This window comes from Schistocerca gregaria, unplaced genomic scaffold, assembly GCF_023897955.1.
Source record: "Schistocerca gregaria isolate iqSchGreg1 unplaced genomic scaffold, iqSchGreg1.2 ptg000378l, whole genome shotgun sequence".
NCBI classification, from domain to species: domain Eukaryota; kingdom Metazoa; phylum Arthropoda; class Insecta; order Orthoptera; family Acrididae; genus Schistocerca; species Schistocerca gregaria.
The window spans coordinates 12,764,873-12,787,598 of NW_026061824.1; positions in this window are offsets into that span (position 1 = coordinate 12,764,873).

The following is a 22,726-nucleotide window of genomic DNA, read 5'->3' on the forward strand; positions in this document are numbered from 1 at the left end:
ACGATCTGGCTGTAAGTCGATTCGATAGCAAATGACGAAAACGGACTGATTTCTAAGGTTTTTACTGCATATGAACACTTTTCACATTCTCCCGTGCAACGCGGCTGCTAATCCTCCTCTCATGCAAAATCTTAAGGTCCTAGCTCATGTCCAAGCCACCTAAGCCGGCTAAAAAGTGAATAATCGACAACTAAAACTTGAATTGTACTACTTCTTACTGGCTATTGCTTCAACTTAGAAGCTTCTTCTGTGTTCTACTATGGTGCTTTTAGTGTCTCCGCATACCGCAGCACGCGACATAGCTTTGCAGACGATAAATGTAACCGTCTCAGAGAGAAAAGCGGCCAATGTGACGATCTGGCTTTAAGTCGATTCGATAAATAATGACGAAAACGGACGGATTTCTCAGGTTTTTACTACATATGAACACTTTTCACATTCTCGCGTGCAACGTGGCTGCTAGTCCTCCTTTCATGCAAAATATTAAGGTTCCATCTCATGTCAAATCCACCAAAGCCGGCTAAAAAGTGGAAAATCGACAACTAAAACTTGAATTCTACTACTTCTTACTGGCTATTACTTCAACTTAGAAGCTTCTTCTGTGTTCTACTATGGTGCTTTTAGTGTCTCCGCATACCGCAGCACGCGACATAGCTTTGCAAACGATAAATGTAACCGTTTCAGAGAGAAGAACGGCCAATGTGACGATCTGGCTTTAAGTCGATTCGATAACAAATGACGAAAACGGACGGATTTCTCAGGTTTTTACTACATATGAACACTTTTCACATTCTCCCGTGCAACGCGGCTGCAAGTCCTCCTTTCATGGAAAATCTTAAGGTCCTAGGTCATGTCCAAGCCACCAAAGCCGGCTAAAAAGTGAATAATCGAAAACTAAATCTTGAATTGTACTACTTCTTACTGGCTATTACTTCAACTTAGAAGCTTCTTCTGTGTTCTACTATGGTGCTTTTAGTGTTCCCGCATACCGCAGCACGCGACATTGCTTTGCAGACGATAAATGTAACCGTCTCAGAGAGAAAAGCGGCCAATGTGACGATCTGGCTTTAAGTCGATTCGATAACAAATGAAGAAAACGGACGGATTTCTCAGGTTTTTACTACATATGAACACATTTCACATTCTCCCGTGCAACGCGGCTGCTAGTCCTCCTTTCATGCAAAATCTTAAGGTCCTAGGTCATGTCCAAGCCACCAAAGCCGGCTAAAAAGTGAATAATCGACAACTAAAATTGAATTGTACTACTTCTTACTGGCTATTACTTCAACTTGGAAGCTTCTTCTGTGTTGTACTATGGTGCTTTTAGTGTTTCCGCATACCGCAGCACGCGGAATAGCTTTGCAGACGATAAATGTAACCGTTTCAGAGAGAAAAGCGGCCAATGTGACGATCTGGCTTTAAGTCGATTCGATAAAAAATGACGAAAATGGACGGATTTCTCAGGTTTGTACTACATATGAACACTTTTCACATTCTCCCGTGCAACGCGGCTGCTTGTCCTTCTTTCATGCAAAATCGTAAGGTCCTAGGTCATGTCCAAGCATTCAAAGCCGGCTAAAAAGTAAATAATCGACAAATAAAACATCAATTGTACTACTTCTTACTGGCTATTACTTCAGCTTAGAAGCTTCTTCTGTGTTCTACTATGGTGCTTTTAGTGTCTCCGCATACCGCAGCACGCGACATAGCTTTGCAGACGATAAATGTAACCCTTTCAGAGAGAAAAGCAGCCAATGTGACGATCTGGCTTTAAGTCGATTCGATAACAAATGACGAAAACGGACGGATTTCTCAGGTTTTTACTACATATGAACACTTTTCACATTCTCCCGTGCAACGCGGCTGCTTGTCCTCCTTTCATGCAAAATCTTAAGGTCCTAGGTCATGTCCAAGCATTCAAAGCCGGCTAAAAAGTAAATAATCGACAACTAAAACTTCAATTGTACTACTTCTTACTGGCTATTACTTCAACTTAGATATTTCTTCTTGTTGTACTATGGTGTTTTTAGTGTTTCCGCACACCGCATCACGCGACATAGCTTTGCAGACGATAAGTGTAACCGTTTCAGAGACAAGAGCGGCCAATGTGACGATCTGGCTTTAAGTCGATTCGATAACAAATGACGAAAACGGACGGATTTCTCAGGTTTTTACTACATATGAACACATTTCACATTCTCCCGTGCAACGCGGCTGCTAGTCCTCCTTCCATGCAAAATCTTATGATCCTAGGTCATGTCCAAGCCACCAAAGCCGGCTAAAAAGTGAATAATCGACAACTAAAAGTTGAATTGTACTACTTCTTACTGGCTATTACTTCATCTTAGAAGCTTCTTCTGTGTTCTACTATGGTGCTTTTAGTGTTTCCGCATACCGCAGCACGCGACATAGCTTTGCAGACGATAAATGTAACAGTCTCAGTGAGAAAAGCGGCTAATGTGACGATCTGGCATTAAGTCGATTCGATAACAAATGACGAAAACGGACGTATTTCTCAGGTTTTTACTACATATGAACACTTTTCACATTCTCCCATGCAACGCGGCTGCTAGTCCTCCTTTCATGCAAGATCTTAAGGTCCTAGGTCATGTCTAAGCCACCAAAGCCGGCAAAAAAGTGAATAATCGATAACTAAAACTTGAATTGTACTACTTCTTACTGGCTATTACTTCAACATAGAAGCTTCTTCTGTGTTCTACTATGGTGCTTTTAGTGTTTCCGCATACCGCAGCACGCGAGATAGCTTTGCAGACGATAAATGTAACCCTTTCAGAGGGAAAAGCAGCCAATGTGACGATCTGGCTTTATGCCGATTCGATAACAAATGACGAAAACGGACGGATTTCTCAGGTTTGTACTACATATGAACACTTTTCACATTCTCCCGTGCAACGGGGCTGCTTGTCCTTCTTTCATGCAAAATCGTAAGGTCCTAGGTCATGACCAAGCCACCAAAGCCGGCTAAAAAGTGAATAATCGACAACTAAAACTTAAATTGTACTACTTCTTACTGGCTATTGCTTCAACTGAGAAGCTTCTTCTGTGTTCTACTATGGTGCTTTTAGTGTCTCCGCATACCGCAGCACGCGACATAGCTTTGCAGACGATAAATGTAACCGTCTCAGAGAGAAAAGCGGCCAATGTGACGATCTGGCTTTAAGTCGATTCGATAACAAATGACGAAAACGGACGGATTTCTCAGGTTTTTACTACATATGAACATTTTTCACATTCTCCCATGCAACGCGGCTGTTAGTCCTCCTTTCATGCAAAAACGTAAGGTCCTAGGTCAAGTCCAAGCCACCACAACCGGCTAAAAAGTGAATAATCGACAACTAAAACTTGAATTGTAATACTTCTTACTGGCTATTACTTCAACTTAGAAGCTTCTCCTGTGTTCTACTATGGTGCTTTTAGTGTTTCCGCATACCGCAGCACGCGACATAGCTTTGCAGACGATAAATGCAACCGTTTCAGAGAGAAGAGCGGCCAATGTGACGATCTGGCATAAAGTCGATTCGATAACAAATGACGAAAACGGACGGATTTCTCAGGTGTTTACTACATATGAACACTTTTCACATTCTCCCATGCAACGCGGCTGCTAGTCCTCCTTTCATGCAAAATCTTAAGGTCCTAGGTCATGTCCAAGCCACCAAAGCCGGCTAAAAAGTGAATAATCGATAACTAAAACTTGAATTGTACTACTTCTTACTGGCTATTACTTCTACTTAGAAGCTTCTTCTGTGTTCTACTATGGTGCTTTTAGTGTCTCCGCAAACCGCAGCACGCGACATAGCTTTGCAGACGATAAATGTAACCGTCTCAGAGAGAAAAGTGGCCAATGTGACGATCTGGCTTTAAGTCGATTCGATAACAAATGACGAAAACGGACGGATTTCTCAGGTTTTTACTACATATGAACACTTTTCACATTCTCGCGTGGAACGTGGCTGCTAGTCCTCCTTTCATGCAAAATCTTAAGGTTCCATCTCATGTCAAAGCCACCAAAGCAGGCTAAAAAATGAAAAATCGACAGCTAAAACTTGAATTGTACTACTTCTTACTGGCTATTACTTCAAATTAGAAGCTTCTTCTGTGTTCTACTATGGTGCTTTTAGTGTCTCCGCATACCGCAGCACGCGACATAGCTTTGCAGACGATAAATGCAACCGTCTCAGAGTGAGAAGGGGCCAATGTGACGAGCTGGCTTTAAGTCGATTCGATAACAAATGACGAAAACGGACGGATTCCTCAGGTTTTTACTACATATGAACACTTTTCACATTCTCCCGTGCAACGCGGCTGCTAGTCCTCCTTTCATGCATCATCTTAAGTTCCTAGCTCATGTCCAAGGCACCAAAGATGCGTAAAAAGTAAATAATCGATAACTAAAACTTGAATTGTACTACTTCTTACTGGCTATTACATCAACTTACAACCTTCATCTGTGTTGTACTATGGTGCTTTTAGTGTCTCTGCATACCGCAGCACGCGACATAGCTTTGCATACGATAAATGTAATCGTTTCAGACAGAACTGCGGCCAATGTGACGATCTGGCGTTAAGTCGATTTGATAACAAATGACGAAAACGGACGGATTTCTCAGGTTTTTACTACATATGAACACTTTTCACATTCTCGCGTGCAACGTGGCCGCTAGTCCTCCTTTCATGCAAAATCTTAAGGTTCCATCTCATGTCAAATCCACCAAAGCCGGCTAAAAAGTGGAAAATCGACAACTAAAACTTGAATTCTACTACTTCTTATTGGCTATTACTTCAACTTAGAAGCTTCTTCTGTGTTCTACTATGGTGCTTTTAGTGTCTCCGCATACCGCAGCACGCGACATAGCTTTGCAGACGATAAATGTAACCGTTTCAGAGAGAAGAACGGCCAATGTCATGATCTGGCTTTAAGTCGATTCGATAACAAATGACGAAAACGGACGGATTTCTCAGGTTTTTACTACATATGAACACTTTTCACATTCTCCCGTGCAACGCGGCTGCAAGTCCTCCTTTCATGGAAAATCTTAAGGTCCTAGGTCATGTCCAAGCCACCAAAGCCGGCTCAAAAGTGAATAATCGACAACTAAAACTTGAATTGTACTACTTCTTACTGGCTATTACTTCAACTTAGAAGCTTCTTCTGTGTTCTACTATGGTGCTTTTAGTGTTTCCGCATACCGCAGCACGCGACAATGCTTTGCAGACGATAAATGTAACCGTCTCAGAGAGAAAAGCGGCCAATGTGACGATCTGGCTTTAAGTCGATTCGATAACAAATGAAGAAAACGGACGGATTTCTCAGGTTTTTACTACATATGAACACATTTCACACTCTCCCGTGCAACGCGGCTGCTAGTCCTCCTTTCATGCAAATTCTTAAGGTCCTAGGTCATGTCCAAGCCACCAAAGCCGGCTAAAAAGTGAATAATCGACAACTAAAATTGAATTGTACTACTTCTTACTGGCTATTACTTCAACTTAGAAGCTTATTCTGTGTTCTACTATGGTGCTTTTACTGTCTCCGCATTCCGCAGCACGCGACATAGCTTTGCAGACGATAAATGTAACCGTCTCAGAGAGAAAAGCGGCCAATGTGACGATCTGGCTTTAAGTCGATTCGATAACAAATGACGAAAACGGACTGATTTCTCAGGTTTTTACTACATATGAACACTTTTCACATTCTCCCGTGCAACGCGGCTGCAAGTCCTCCTTTCATGCAAAATCTTAAGGTCCTAGGTCATGTCCAAGCCACCAAAGCCGGCTCAAAAGTGAATAATCGACAACTAAAACTTGAATTGTAATACTTCTTACTGGCTATTACTTCAACATAGAAGCTTCTTCTGTGTTGTACTATGGTGCTTTTAGTGTTTCCGCATACCGCAGCACGCGGCATAGCATTGCAGACGATAAATGTAACCGTTTCAGAGAGAAAAGCGGCCAATGTGACGATCTGGCTTTAAGTCGATTCGATAACAAATGACGAAAACGGACGGATTCCTCAGGTTTTTACTACATATGAACACTTTTCACATTCTCCCGTGCAACGCGGCTGCTAGTCCTCCTTTCATGCATCATCTTAAGTTCCTAGCTCATGTCCAAGGCACCAAAGATGCGTAAAAAGTAAATAATCGATAACTAAAACTTGAATTGTACTACTTCTTACTGGCTATTACATCAACTTACAACCTTCATCTGTGTTGTACTATGGTGCTTTTAGTGTCTCTGCATACCGCAGCACGCGACATAGCTTTGCATACGATAAATGTAATCGTTTCAGACAGAACTGCGGCCAATGTGACGATCTGGCGTTAAGTCGATTTGATAACAAATGACGAAAACGGACGGATTTCTCAGGTTTTTACTACATATGAACACTTTTCACATTCTCGCGTGCAACGTGGCTGCTAGTCCTCCTTTCATGCAAAATCTTAAGGTTCCATCTCATGTCAAATCCACCAAAGCCGGCTAAAAAGTGGAAAATCGACAACTAAAACTTGAATTCTACTACTTCTTATTGGCTATTACTTCAACTTAGAAGCTTCTTCTGTGTTCTACTATGGTGCTTTTAGTGTCTCCGCATACCGCAGCACGCGACATAGCTTTGCAGACGATAAATGTAACCGTTTCAGAGAGAAGAACGGCCAATGTCATGATCTGGCTTTAAGTCGATTCGATAACAAATGACGAAAACGGACGGATTTCTCAGGTTTTTACTACATATGAACACTTTTCACATTCTCCCGTGCAACGCGGCTGCAAGTCCTCCTTTCATGGAAAATCTTAAGGTCCTAGGTCATGTCCAAGCCACCAAAGCCGGCTCAAAAGTGAATAATCGACAACTAAAACTTGAATTGTACTACTTCTTACTGGCTATTACTTCAACTTAGAAGCTTCTTCTGTGTTCTACTATGGTGCTTTTAGTGTTTCCGCATACCGCAGCACGCGACAATGCTTTGCAGACGATAAATGTAACCGTCTCAGAGAGAAAAGCGGCCAATGTGACGATCTGGCTTTAAGTCGATTCGATAACAAATGAAGAAAACGGACGGATTTCTCAGGTTTTTACTACATATGAACACATTTCACACTCTCCCGTGCAACGCGGCTGCTAGTCCTCCTTTCATGCAAATTCTTAAGGTCCTAGGTCATGTCCAAGCCACCAAAGCCGGCTAAAAAGTGAATAATCGACAACTAAAATTGAATTGTACTACTTCTTACTGGCTATTACTTCAACTTAGAAGCTTCTTCTGTGTTCTACTATGGTGCTTTTACTGTCTCCGCATTCCGCAGCACGCTACATAGCTTTGCAGACGATAAATGTAACCGTCTCAGAGAGAAAAGCGGCCAATGTGACGATCTGGCTTTAAGTCGATTCGATAACAAATGACAAAAACGGACGGATTTCTCAGGTTTTTACTACATATGAACACTTTTCACATTCTCCCCTGCAACGTGGCTGCTAGTCCTCCTTTCATGCAAAATCTTAAGGTCCAAGGTCATGACCAAGCCACCAAAGCCGGCTAAAAAGTGAATAATCGATAACTAAAACTTGAATTATACTACATCTTACTGGTTATTACTTCTACTTAGAAGCTTCTTCTGTGTTCTACTATGGTGCTTTTAGTGTCTCCGCAAACCGCAGCACGTGACATAGCTTTGCAGACGATAAATGTAACCGTCTCAGAGAGAAAAGCGTCCAATGTGACGATCTGGCTTTAAGACGATTCGATAACAAATGACAAAAACGGACGGATTTCTCAGGTTTTTACTACATATGAACACTTTTCACATTCTCCCATGCAACGTGGCTGCTAGTCCTCCTTTCATGCAAACTCTTAAGGTCCTAGGTCATGACCAAGCCACCAAAGACGGCTAAAAAGTGAATAATCGATAACTAAAACTTGAATTGTACTACTTCTTACTGGTTGTTACTTCTACTTAGAAGCTTCTTCTGTGTTCTACTATGGTGCTTTTAGTGTCTCCGCAAACCGCAGCACGTGACACAGCTTTGCAGACGATAAATGTAACCGTCTCAGAGAGAAAAGCGGCCAATGTGACGATCTGGCTTTAAGTCGATTCGATAACAAATGACGAAAACGGACTGATTTCTCAGGTTTTTACTACATATGAACACTTTTCACATTCTCCCGTGCAACGCGGCTGCAAGTCCTCCTTTCATGCAAAATCTTAAGGTCCTAGGTCATGTCCAAGCCACCAAAGCCGGCTCAAAAGTGAATAATCGACAACTAAAACTTGAATTGTAATACTTCTTACTGGCTATTACTTCAACATAGAAGCTTCTTCTGTGTTGTACTATGGTGCTTTTAGTGTTTCCGCATACCGCAGCACGCGGCATAGCATTGCAGACGATAAATGTAACCGTTTCAGAGAGAAAAGCGGCCAATGTGACGATCTGGCTTTAAGTCGATTCGATAACAAATGACGAAAACGGACGGATTTCTCAGGTTTTTACTGCATATGAACACTTTTCACATTCTCCCGTGCAACGCGGCTGCTAATCCTCCTTTCATGCAAAATCTTAAGGTCCTAGCTCATGTCCAAGCCACCAAAGCCGGCTAAAAAGTGAATAATCGACAACTAAAACTTGAATTGTACTACTTCTTACTGGCTATTACTTTTACTTAGAAGCTTCTTCTGTGTTCTACTATGGCGCTTTTAGTGTCTCCGCAAACCGCAGCACGCGACATAGCTTTGCAGACGATAAATGTAACCGTCTCAGAGAGAATAGCGGCCAATGTGACGATCTGGCTTTAAGTCGATTCGATAACAAATGACGAAAACGGACGGATTTCTCAGGTTTTTACTACATATGAACACTTTTCACATTCTCGCGTGGAACGTGGCTGCTAGTCCTCCTTTCATGCAAAATCTTAAGGTTCCATCTCATGTCAAAGCCACCAAAGCAGGCTAAAAAATGAAAAATCGACAACTAAAACTTGAATTGTACTACTTCTTACTGGCTATTACTTCAAATTAGAAGCTTCTTCTGTGTTCTACTATGGTGCTTTTAGTGTCTCCGCATACCGCAGCACGCGACATAGCTTTGCAGACGATAAATGCAACCGTCTCAGAGAGAGAAGGGGCCAATGTGACGATCTGGCTTTAAGTCGATTCGATAACAAATGACGAAAACGGACGGATTCCTCAGGTTTTTACTACATATGAACACTTTTCACATTCTCCCGTGCAACGCGGTTGCTAGTCCTCCTTTCATGCATCATCTGAAGTTCCTAGCTCGTGTCCAAGGCACCAAACAAGCGTAAAAAGTAAATAATCGATACCTATGACTACAATTGTACTACTTCTTACTGGCTATTACATCAACTTACAACCTTCATCTGTGTTCTACTTTGGTGCTTTTAGTGTCTCTGCATACCGCAGCACGCGACATAGCTTTGCATACGATAAATGTAATCGTTTCAGACAGAACTGCGGCCAATGTGACGATCTGGCTTTAAGTCGATTCGATAACAAATGACGAAAACGGACGGATTTCTCAGGTTTTTACTACATATGAACACTTGTCACATTCTCCCGTGCAACGTGGATGCTAGTCCTCCTTTCATGCAAAATCTTATGGTCCTAGGTCATGTCATAGCCACCAAAGCAGGCTAAAAAGTGAATAATCGACAACTAAAACTTGAATTGTAATACTTCTTACTGGCTATTACTCCAACTTAGAAGCTTCTTCTGTGTTATACTATGGTGCTTTTAGTGTCTCCGCATACCGCAGCACGCGACATAGCTTTCCAGACGATAAATGCAACCGTTTCAGAGGGAAGAGCGGCCAATGTGACGATCTGGCTTTAAGTCGATTCGATAACAAATGACGAAAACGGACGGATTCCTCAGGTTTTTACTACATATGAACACTTTTCACATTCTCCCGTGCAACGCGGCTGCTAGTCCTCCTTTCATGCAACATCTTAAGTTCCTAGCTCATGTCCAAGGCACCAAAGAAGCGTAAAAAGTAAATAATCGATAACTAAAACTTGAATTGTACTACTTCTTACTGGCTATTACATCAACTTACAACCTTCATCTGTGTTCTACTATGGTGCTTTTAGTGTCTCTGCATACCGCAGCACGCGACATAGCTTTGCATACGTTAAATGTAATCGTTTCAGACAGAACTGCGGCCAATGTGACGATCTGGCTTTAAGTCGATTTGATAACAAAAGACGAAAATGGACGGATTTCTCAGGTTTTTACTACATATGAACACTTTTCACATTCTCCCGTGCAACGCGGCTGCAAGTCCTCCCTACATGGAAAATCTTATTGTCCTAGGTCATGTCCAAGCCACCAAAGCCGGCTAAAAAGTGAAAAATCGACAACTAAAACTTGAATTGTACTACTTCTTACTGGCTATTACTTCAACTTAGAAGCTTCTTCTGTGTTCTACTATGGTGCTTTAAGTGTTTCCGCATACCGCAGCACGCGACATATTTTTGCAGACGATAAATGTAACCGTCTCAGAGAGAAAAGCGGCCAATGTGACGATCTGGCTTTAAGTCGATTCGATAACAAATGACGAAAACGTACGGATTTCTCAGGTTTTTACTACATATGAACACTTTTCACATTCTCCCATGCAACGCGGCTGCTAGTCCTCCTTTCATGCAAAATCTTAAGGTCCTAGGTCATGACCAAGCCACCAAAGACGGCTAAAAAGTGAATAATCGATAACTAAAACTTGAATTGTACTACTTCTTACTGGCTATTACTTCTACTTAGAAGCTTCTTCTGTGTTCTACTATGGTGCTTTTAGTGTCTCCGCAAACCGCAGCACGCGACATAGCTTTGCAGACGATAAATGTAACCGTCTCAGAGAGAAAAGCGGCCAATGTGACGATCTGGCTTTAAGTCGATTCGATAACAAATGACGAAAACGGACTGATTTCTCAGGTTTTTACTACATATTATCACTTTTCACATTCTCCCATGCAACGCGGCTGCTAGTCCTCCTTTCATGAAAAATCGTAAGGTCCTAGGTCATGTCCAAGCCACCAAAGCCGGCTAAAAAGTGCATAATCGACAACTAAAACTTGAATTGTACTACTTCTTACTGGCTATTACTTCAACGTAGAAGCTTCTTCTGTGTTCTACTATGGTGCTTTTAGTATCTCCGCGTACCGCAGCACGCGACATAGCTTTGCAGACAATCAATGTAACCGTCTCAGAGAAAAGCGGCCAATGTGACGATCTGGCTTTAAGTCGATTCGATAACAAATTACGAAAACGGACTGATTTCTAAGGTTTTTTCTACATATGAACATTTTTCACATTCTCCCATGCAACGCGGCTGCTAGTCCTCCTTTCATGCAAAATCTTAAGGTCCTAGGTCATGTCCAAGCCACCAAAGCCGGCAAAAAAGTGAATAATCGACTACTAAAACTTGAATTGTACTATTTCTTACTGGCTATTACTTCAACATAGAAGCTTCTTCTGTGTTCTACTATGGTGGTTTTAGTGTTTCCGCATACCGCAGCACGCGACATAGCTTTGCAGACGATAAATGTAACCGTTTCAGAGAGAAGAGCGGCCAATGTGACGTTCTGTCTTTAAGTCGATTCGATAACAAATGACGAAAACGGACGGATTTCTCAGGTTTTTACTGCATATGAACACTTTTCACATTCTCCCGTGCAACGCGGCTGTTAGTCCTCCTTTTATGCAAAATCTTAAGGTCCTAGGTCATGTCCAAGCCACGAAAGCCGGCTAAAACGTGAATAATCGACAACTAAAACTTGAATTGTACTACTTTTTACTGGCTATTACTTCAACTTAGAAACTTCTTCTGTGTTCTACTATGTTGCTTTTAGTGTCTCCGCATACCGCAGCACGCGAAATAGCTTTCCAGACGATAAATGCAACCGTTTCAGAGAGAAGAGCGGCCAATGTGACGATCTGGCTTTAAGTCGATTCGATAACAAATGACGAAAACGGACGGATTCCTCAGGTTTTTACTACATATTAACACTTTTCACATTCTCCCGTGCAAAGCGGCTGCTACTCCTCCTTTCACGCAAAATCTTATGGTCCTAGGTGATGTCCAAGCCACCAAAGCCAGCTAAAAAGTGCATAATCGACAACTACAACTTGAATTGTACTACTTCTTACTGGCTATTACTTCAACGTAGAAGCTTCTTCTGTGTTCTACTATGGTGCTTTTAGTATCTCCGCGTACCGCAGCACGCGACATAGCTTTGCAGACAATAAATGTAACCGTCTCAGAGAAAAGCGGCCAATGTGACGATCTGGCTTTAAGTCGATTCGATAACAAATGACGAAAACGGACTGATTTCTAAGGTTTTTACTACATATGAACATTTTTCACTTTTTCCCATGCAACGCGGCTGCTAGTCCTCCTTTCATGCAAAATCTTAAGGTCCTAGGTCATGTCCAAGCCACCAAAGCCGGGTATAAAGTGAATAATCGACAACTAAAACTTGAATTGTACTACTTCTTACTGGCTATTACTTCAACATAGAAGCTTCTTCTGTGTTCTACTATGGTGCTTTTAGTGTTTCCGCATACCGCCGCACGCGACATAGCTTTGCAGACGATAAATGTAACCGTTTCAGAGAGATGAGCGGCCAATGTGACGATCTGTCTTTAAGTCGATTCGATAACAAATGACGAAAACGGACGGATTTCTCAGGTTTTTACTGCATATGAACACTTTTCACATTCTCCCGTGCAACGCGGCTGCAAGTCCTCCTTTCATGCAAAATCTTACGGTCCTAGGTCATGTCCAAGCCACCAAAGCCGGCTAAAAAGTGAATAATCGACAACTAAAACTTGAATTGTACTACTTCTTACTGACTATTGCTTCAACTTAGAAGCTTCTTCTGTGGTCTACTATGGTGCTTTTAGTGTCTCCGCATACCGCAGCATGCGACATAGCCTTGTAGACAATAAATGTAACCGTTTTAGAGAGAAGAACGGCCAATGTGTTGATCTGTCTTTAAGTCGATTGGATAACAAATGACGAAAACGGACATATATCTCAGTTTTTTACTAAATATGAACACTTTTCACATTCTCCCGTGCAACGCGGCTGCTAGTCCTCCTTTCATGCAAAATCTTAAGGTCCTAGGTCATGTTCAAGCCACCAAAGCCGGCTAAAAAGTGAATAATCGACAACTAAAACTTGAATTGTACTACTTCTTACTGGCTATTGCTTCAACTTAGAAGCTTCTTCTGTGGTCTACTATGGTGCTTTTAGTGTCTGCGCATACCGCAGCACCCGACATAGCATTGCAGACGATAAATGTAACCGTCTCAGAGAGAAAAGCGGCCAATGTGTCGATATGGCTTTAAGTCGATTCGATAACGAATGACGAAAACGGGCGGATTTCTCAGGTTTTCATTTAATATGAACACTTTTCAAATTCCCCCGTGCAATGCTTCTGCTAGATCCTCCTTCATGCAAAATCTTAAGGTCCTAGCTCATGTCCAAGGCACCAAAGCCGTCTGAAAAGACAATAATTGATAGCTCCAACTTGAATTGTACTGCTTTGTTTTGGCTATCACATCATCTTAGAAGCTTCTTCTGTGTTCTATTATGGTGCTTTTAGTGTCTCCGCATACCGCAGCACGCGACATAGCTTTGCAGACGATAAATGTAACCGTTTCAGAGAGAAGAGCGGCCAATTTGACGATCTGGCTTTAATTCGATTCGATAACAAATGACGAATACGGACGGATTTCTCAGGTTTTTACTACATATGAACATTTTTCACATTCTCCCGTGGAACGCGGCTGCAATCCTCCTTTCATGCAAAATCTTAAGGTCCTAGGTCATATCCAAGCCACCAAAGCCGGCTGTTGTTGTTGTTGTCTTCTGTCCTGAGACTGGTTTGATGCAGCTCTCCATGCTACTCTATCCTGTGCAAGCTGCTTCATCTCCCAGTACCTACTGCAACCTACATCCTTCTGAATCTGCTTAGTGTACTCATCTGTCGGTCTCCCTCTACGATTTTTTCCCTCCACGCTGCCCTCCAATGCTAAATTTGTGATCCCTTGATGCCTCAAAACATGTCCTACCAACCGATCCCTTCTTCTAGTCAAGTTGTGCCACAAACTTCTCTTCTCCCCAATCCTATTTAATACCTCCTCATTAGTTACGTGATCTATCCACCTTATCTTCAGTATTCTTCTGTAGCACCACATTTAGAAAGCTTCTATTCTCTTCTTGTCCAAACTAGTTGTCGTCCATGTTTCACTTCCATACATGGCTACACTCCAAACAAATACTTTCAGAAAGACTTCCTGATACATAAATCTATATTCGATGTTTACAAATTTCTCTTCCTCAGAAACGCTTTCCTTGCCATTTCCAGTCTACATTTTATATCCTCTCTACTTCGACCATCATCAGTTATTTTACTTCCTAAATAGCAAAACTCCTTTACTACTTTAAGTGTCTCATTTCCTAATCTAATTCCCTCAGCATCACCCGATTTAATTTTATTACATTCCATTATCCTCGTTTTGCTTTTGTTAATGTTCATCTTATATCCTCCTTTCAAGACACTGTCCATTCCGTTCAACTGCTCTTCCAAGTCCTTTGCCGTCTCTGACAGAATTACAATCTCATCGGCGAACCTCAAAGTTTTTACTTCGTCTCCATGAATTTTAATACCTACTCCAAATTTTTCTTTTGTTTCCTTTACTGCTTGCTCAATATACAGATTGAATAACATCGGGGAGAGGCTACAACCCTGTCTCACTCCATTCCCAACCACTGCTTCCCTTTCATGCCCTTCGATTCTTATGACTGCCATCTGGTTTCTGTACAAATTATAAATAGCCTTTCGCTCCCTGTATTTTACCCCTGCCACCTTTAGAATTTGAAAAAGAGTATTCCAGTCAACATTGTCAAAAGCTTTCTCTAAGTCTACAAATGCTAGAAACGTAGGTTTGCCTTTTCTTAATCTTTCTTCTAAGATAAATCGTAAGGTCAGTATTGCCTCACGTGTTCCAACATTTCGACGGAATCCAAACTGATCCTCCCCGAGGTCTGAATCTACCAGTTTTTCTATTAGTCTGTAAAGAATTCGCGTTAGTATTTTGCAGCCGTGGCTTATTAAACTGATAGTTCGGTAATTTTCACATCTGTCAGCACCTGCTTTCTTTGGGATTGGAATTATTATATTCTTCTTGAAGTCTGAGGGTATTTCGCCTGTCTCAACATCAAAGCCGGCTACAAAGTGAACAATCGACAACTAGAACTTGAATTGTCCACATCTTACTGGCTATTGCTTCAACTTAGAAGCTTCTTCTGTGTTCTGCTATGGTGCGTTTAGTGTCTCCGCATACCGCAGCACGAGACATAGCTTTGCAGACGATAAATGTAACTGTTTCAGAGAGAAAAGCGGCCATTGTCACGATCTGGCTTTAAGTCGATTCGATAACAAATGACGAAAACGGACGGATTTCTCAGGTTTTTACTACATATGAACACTTTTCACATTCTCCCGTGCAAAGCGGCTGATAGTCCTCCTTTCATGCAAAATCTTAAGGTCCTAGGTCATGTCCAAGCCACCAAAGCCGGCTAAAAAGTGAGTAATCGACAACTAAAACTTGAATTGTACTACTTCTTACTGGCTATCGCTTCAACTTAGAAGCTTCTTCTGTGTTATACTATGGTGCTTTTAGTGTCTCCGCATACCGCAGCACGCGACATAGCTTTGCAGACGATAAATGTAACCGTTTCAGAGAGAAGAGCGGCCAATTTGACGATCTGGCTTTAAGTCAATTCGATAACAAATGACGGAAACGGACGAATTTCTCAGGTTTTTACTACATATGAATACTTTTCACATTCTCCAGTGCAACGCGGCTGTAAGTCCTAATTTCATGCAAAATCTTATGGTCCTAGGTCATGTCCAAGCCACCAAACACGACTAAAATGTGAATAATCGACAACTAAAACTTGAATTATACCACATCTTACTCTCTATTACTTCAACTTAGAAACTTCTTCTGTGTTCTACTATGGTGCTTTCAGTGTCTAAGCGTACCGCAGCACGCGACATAACTTTGCAGACGATAAATGTAACCGTCTCAGAGAGAAAAGCGGCCAATGTGACGATCTGGCTTTAAGTCGATTCGATAACAAATGACCAAAACGGACGGATTTATCAGGTTTTTACTACATATGAACACTTTGCACATTCTCCCGTGCAACGCGGCTGCAAGTCCTCCTTTCATGCAAAATCTTACGGTCCTAGGTCATGTCCAAGCCACCAAAAACGGCTAAAAAGTGAATAATCGACAACAAAAACTTGAATTGTACTACTTCTTACTGACTATTGCTTCAACTTAGAAGCTTCTTCTGTGGTCTACTATGGTGCTTTTAGTGTCTCCGCATACCGCAGCATTCGACATATCCTTGCAGACGATAAATGTAACCGTTTTAGAGAGAAGAACGGCCAATGTGTTGATCTGTCTTTAAGTCGATTGGATAACAAATGACGAAAACGGACTTATATCTCAGTTTTTTACTAATTATGAACACTTTTCACATTCTCCCGTGCAACGCGGCTGCTAGTCCTCCTTTCATGCAAAATCTTAAGGTCCTATTCATGTCCAAGCCACCAATGCCGGCTAAAAAGTGAATAATCGACAACTAAAACTTGAATTGTACTACTTCTTACTGGCTATTGCTTCAACTTAGAAGCTTCTTCTGTGGTCTACTATGGTGCTTTTAGTGTCTCCGCATACCGCAGCACCCGACATAGCATTGCAGACGATAAATGTAACCGTCTCAGAGAGAAAAGCGGCCAATGTGTGGATATGGCTTTAAGTCGATTCGATAACAAATGAAGTAAACGGGCGGATTTCTCAGGTTTTCATTTAATATGAACACTTTTCAAACTCCCCCGTGCAATGCTTCTGCTAGATCCTCCTTCATGCAAAATCTTAAGGTCCTAGCTCATGTCCAACGCACCAAAGCCGTCTGAAAAGACAATAATTGATAGCTCCAACTTGAATTGTACTGCTTTGATTTGGCTATCACATCATCTTAGAAGCTTCTTCTGTGTTCTATTATGGTGCTTTTAGTGTCTCCGCATACCGCAGCACGCGACATAGCTTTGCAGACGATAAATGTAACCGCTTCAGAGAGAAGAGCGGCCAATTTGACGATCTCGCTTTAAGTCGATTCGATAACAAATGACGAATACGGAAGGATTTCTCAGGTTTTTACTACATATGAACACTTTGCACATTCTCCCGTGCAACGGGGCTGCAAGTCCTCCTTTCATGCAAAATCTTAAGGTCCTAGGTCATGCCCAAGCCACCAAAGCCGGCAAAAAAGTGAATAATCGACAACTAAAACTTGAATTGTACTACTTCTTACTGGCTATTACTTGAACTTAGAAGCTTCTTCTGTGTTCTACTACGGTGCTTTTAGTGTCTCCGCATACCGCAGCACGCGACATAGCTTTCCAGACGATAAATGTAACCGTCTCAGAGAGAAAAGCGGCCAATGTGACGATCTGGCTTTAAGTCGATTCGACAACAAATGACGAAAACGGACGGATTTCTCAGGTTTTTACTACATATGAACACTTTTCACATTCTCCAGTGCAACGCGGCTGCAAGTCCTCCTTTCATGCAAAATCTTAAGGTCCTAGGTCATGTCCAAGCCACCAACGCCGGCTTAAAAGTGCATAATCGACAACTAAAACTTGAATTGTACTACTTCTTACTGGCTATTACTTCAACTTAGAAGCTTCTTCTGTGTTCTACTATGGTGCTTTTAGTGTCTTCGCATACCGCAGCACGCGACATAGCTTTGCAGACGATAAATGTAACCCTCTCAGAGAGAAAAGAGGCCAATGTGACGATCTGGCTTTAAGTCGATTCGATAACAAATGTCGAAAACGGACGGATTTCTCAGGTTTTTACTAAATATGAACACTTTTCACATTCTCCCGTGCAACGCGGCTGCTAGTCCACCTCTCATGCAAAATCTTAAGGTCCTAGGCAATGTCCAAGCCACTAAAGCCGGCTAAAAAGTGAATAATCGACAACTAAAACTTGAATTGTAGTACTTCTTACTGGCTATTACTTCAGCTTAGAAGCATCTTCTGTGTTCTACTATGGTGCTTTAATGTCTCCGCATACCGCATCACGCGACTTAGCTTTGCAGACGATAATTGTAACCGTTTTAGAGAGAAGAACGGCCAATGTGACGATCTTCCTTTAAGTCGATTCGATAACAAATGACGAAAACGGACGGATTTCTCAGGTTTTTACTACATATGAACACTTTTCACATTCTCTAGTGCAACAAGGCTGCTACTCCTCCTTTCATGCAAAATCTTAAGGTCCTAGGTCATGTCCAAGCCACCAAAGCCGGCTAAAAAGTGAGTAATGGACAAGTAAAACTTGAATTGTACTACTTCTTACTGGCTATTACTTTAACTTAAAAGCTTCTTCTGTGTTCTACTATGGTGCTTTTAGTGTCTCCGCATACCGCAGCACGCGACATAGCTTTGCAGACGATAAATGTAACTGTCTCAGAGAGAAAAGCGGCCAATGTGACGATCTGGCTTTAAGTCGATTCGATTACGAATGAAGAAACGTGCGGATTGCTCAGGTTTTTACTACATATGAACCCTTTTCACATTCTCCCGTGCAACGCGGCTGCTAGTCCTCCTTTCATGCAAAATCTTAAGGTTCCACCTCATGTCCAAGGCACCAAAGCCGGCTAAAAATCAATAATCGATAACCAAAACTTAAAAATTTACTGCTTCTTACTGGCTATTGCTTCAACTTAGAAGCTTCTTCTGTGTTCTACTATGGTGCTTTCAGTGTCTAAGCATAACGCAGCACGCGACATAGCTTTGTAGACGATAAATGTAACCGTCTCAGAGAGAAAAGCGGCCAATGTGACGATCTGGCTTTAAGTCGATACGATAACAAATGACGAAAACGGACGGATTTCTCAGGCTTTAACTACATATGAACACGTTTCACATTCTCCCGTGCAACGCGGCTGCAAGTCCTACTTTCATGCAAAATCTTAAGTTCCTAGGTCATGTCCAAGCCACCAAAGCCGGCTAAAAAGTGAATAATCGACAACTGAAACTTGAATTGTCCTACATCTTACTGGCTATTGCTTCAACTAAGAAGCTTCTTCTGTATTCTACTATGGTGCTTTTAGTGTCTCCGCATACCACAGCACGCGACATAGCTTTGCAGACGATAAATGTAACCGTTTTAGAGAGAAGAACGGCCAATGTGACGATCTTCCTTTAAGTCGATTCGATAACAAATGACGAAAACGGACGGATTTCTCAGGATTTTACTACATATGAACACTTTTCACATTCTCTAGTGCAACGCGGCTGCAAGTCCTCCTTTCATGCAAAATCTTAAGGTCCTAGGTCATGTCCAAGCCACCAAAGCCGGCTAAAAAGTGAGTAATGGACAAGTAAAACTTGAATTGTACTACTTCTTACTGGCTATTACTTTAACTTAAAAGCTTCTTCTGTGTTCTACTATGGTGCTTTTAGTGTCTCCGCATACCGCAGCATGCGACATAGCCTTGTAGACAATAAATGTAACCGTTTTAGAGAGTTGAACGGCCAATGTGTTGATCTGTCTTTAAGTCGATTGGATAACAAATGACGAAAACGGACATATATCTCAGTTTTTTTACTAAATATGAACACTTTTCACATTCTCCCGTGCAACGCGGCTGCTAGTCCTCCTTTCATGCAATATCTTAAGGTCCTAGGTCATGTTCAAGCGACCAAAGCCGGCTAAAAAGTGAATAATCGACAACTAAAACTTGTACTACTTCTTACTGGCTATTGCTTCAACTTAGAAGCTTCTTCTGTGGTCTACTATGGTGCTTTTAGTGTCTGCGCATACCGCAGCACCCGACATAGCATTGCAGACGATAAATGTAACCGTCTCAGAGAGAAAAGCGGCCAATGTGTCGATATGGCTTTAAGTCGATTCGATAACGAATGACGAAAACGGGCGGATTTCTCAGGTTTTCATTTAATATGAACACTTTTCAAATTCCCCCGTGCAATGCTTCTGCTAGATCCTCCTTCATGCAAAATCTTAAGGTCCTAGCTCATGTCCAAGGCACCAAAGCCGTCTGAAAAGACAATAATTGATAGCTCCAACTTGAATTGTACTGCTTTGTTTTGGCTATCACATCATCTTAGAAGCTTCTTCTGTGTTCTATTATGGTGCTTTTAGTGTCTCCGCATACCGCAGCACGCGACATAGCTTTGCAGACGATAAATGTAACCCTCTCAGAGAGAAAAGAGGCCAATGTGACGATCTGGCTTTAAGTCGATTCGATAACAAATGTCGAAAACGGACGGATTTCTCAGGTTTTTACTAAATATGAACACTTTTCACATTCTCCCGTGCAACGCGGCTGCTAGTCCACCTCTCATGCAAAATCTTAAGGTCCTAGGCAATGTCCAAGCCACTAAAGCCGGCTAAAAAGTGAATAATCGACAACTAAAACTTGAATTGTAGTACTTCTTACTGGCTATTACTTCAGCTTAGAAGCATCTTCTGTGTTCTACTATGGTGCTTTAATGTCTCCGCATACCGCATCACGCGACTTAGCTTTGCAGACGATAATTGTAACCGTTTTAGAGAGAAGAACGGCCAATGTGACGATCTTCCTTTAAGTCGATTCGATAACAAATGACGAAAACGGACGGATTTCTCAGGTTTTTACTACATATGAACACTTTGCACATTCTCCCGTGCAACAAGGCTGCAAGTCCTCCTTTCATGCAAAATCTTACGGTCCTAGGTCATGTCCAAGCCACCAAAAACGGCTAAAAAGTGAATAATCGACAACAAAAACTTGAATTGTACTACTTCTTACTGACTATTGCTTCAACTTAGAAGCTTCTTCTGTGGTCTACTATGGTGCTTTTAGTGTCTCCGCATACCGCAGCATTCGACATATCCTTGCAGACGATAAATGTAACCGTTTTAGAGAGAAGAACGGCCAATGTGTTGATCTGTCTTTAAGTCGATTGGATAACAAATGACGAAAACGGACTTATATCTCAGTTTTTTACTAATTATGAACACTTTTCACATTCTCCCGTGCAACGCGGCTGCTAGTCCTCCTTTCATGCAAAATCTTAAGGTCCTATTCATGTCCAAGCCACCAATGCCGGCTAAAAAGTGAATAATCGACAACTAAAACTTGAATTGTACTACTTCTTACTGGCTATTGCTTCAACTTAGAAGCTTCTTCTGTGGTCTACTATGGTGCTTTTAGTGTCTCCGCATACCGCAGCACCCGACATAGCATTGCAGACGATAAATGTAACCGTCTCAGAGAGAAAAGCGGCCAATGTGTGGATATGGCTTTAAGTCGATTCGATAACAAATGAAGTAAACGGGCGGATTTCTCAGGTTTTCATTTAATATGAACACTTTTCAAACTCCCCCGTGCAATGCTTCTGCTAGATCCTCCTTCATGCAAAATCTTAAGGTCCTAGCTCATGTCCAACGCACCAAAGCCGTCTGAAAAGACAATAATTGATAGCTCCAACTTGAATTGTACTGCTTTGATTTGGCTATCACATCATCTTAGAAGCTTCTTCTGTGTTCTATTATGGTGCTTTTAGTGTCTCCGCATACCGCAGCACGCGACATAGCTTTGCAGACGATAAATGTAACCGCTTCAGAGAGAAGAGCGGCCAATTTGACGATCTCGCTTTAAGTCGATTCGATAACAAATGACGAATACGGAAGGATTTCTCAGGTTTTTACTACATATGAACACTTTGCACATTCTCCCGTGCAACGGGGCTGCAAGTCCTCCTTTCATGCAAAATCTTAAGGTCCTAGGTCATGCCCAAGCCACCAAAGCCGGCAAAAAAGTGAATAATCGACAACTAAAACTTGAATTGTACTACTTCTTACTGGCTATTACTTGAACTTAGAAGCTTCTTCTGTGTTCTACTACGGTGCTTTTAGTGTCTCCGCATACCGCAGCACGCGACATAGCTTTCCAGACGATAAATGTAACCGTCTCAGAGAGAAAAGCGGCCAATGTGACGATCTGGCTTTAAGTCGATTCGACAACAAATGACGAAAACGGACGGATTTCTCAGGTTTTTACTACATATGAACACTTTTCACATTCTCCAGTGCAACGCGGCTGCAAGTCCTCCTTTCATGCAAAATCTTAAGGTCCTAGGTCATGTCCAAGCCACCAACGCCGGCTTAAAAGTGCATAATCGACAACTAAAACTTGAATTGTACTACTTCTTACTGGCTATTACTTCAACTTAGAAGCTTCTTCTGTGTTCTACTATGGTGCTTTTAGTGTCTTCGCATACCGCAGCACGCGACATAGCTTTGCAGACGATAAATGTAACCCTCTCAGAGAGAAAAGAGGCCAATGTGACGATCTGGCTTTAAGTCGATTCGATAACAAATGTCGAAAACGGACGGATTTCTCAGGTTTTTACTAAATATGAACACTTTTCACATTCTCCCGTGCAACGCGGCTGCTAGTCCACCTCTCATGCAAAATCTTAAGGTCCTAGGCAATGTCCAAGCCACTAAAGCCGGCTAAAAAGTGAATAATCGACAACTAAAACTTGAATTGTAGTACTTCTTACTGGCTATTACTTCAGCTTAGAAGCAT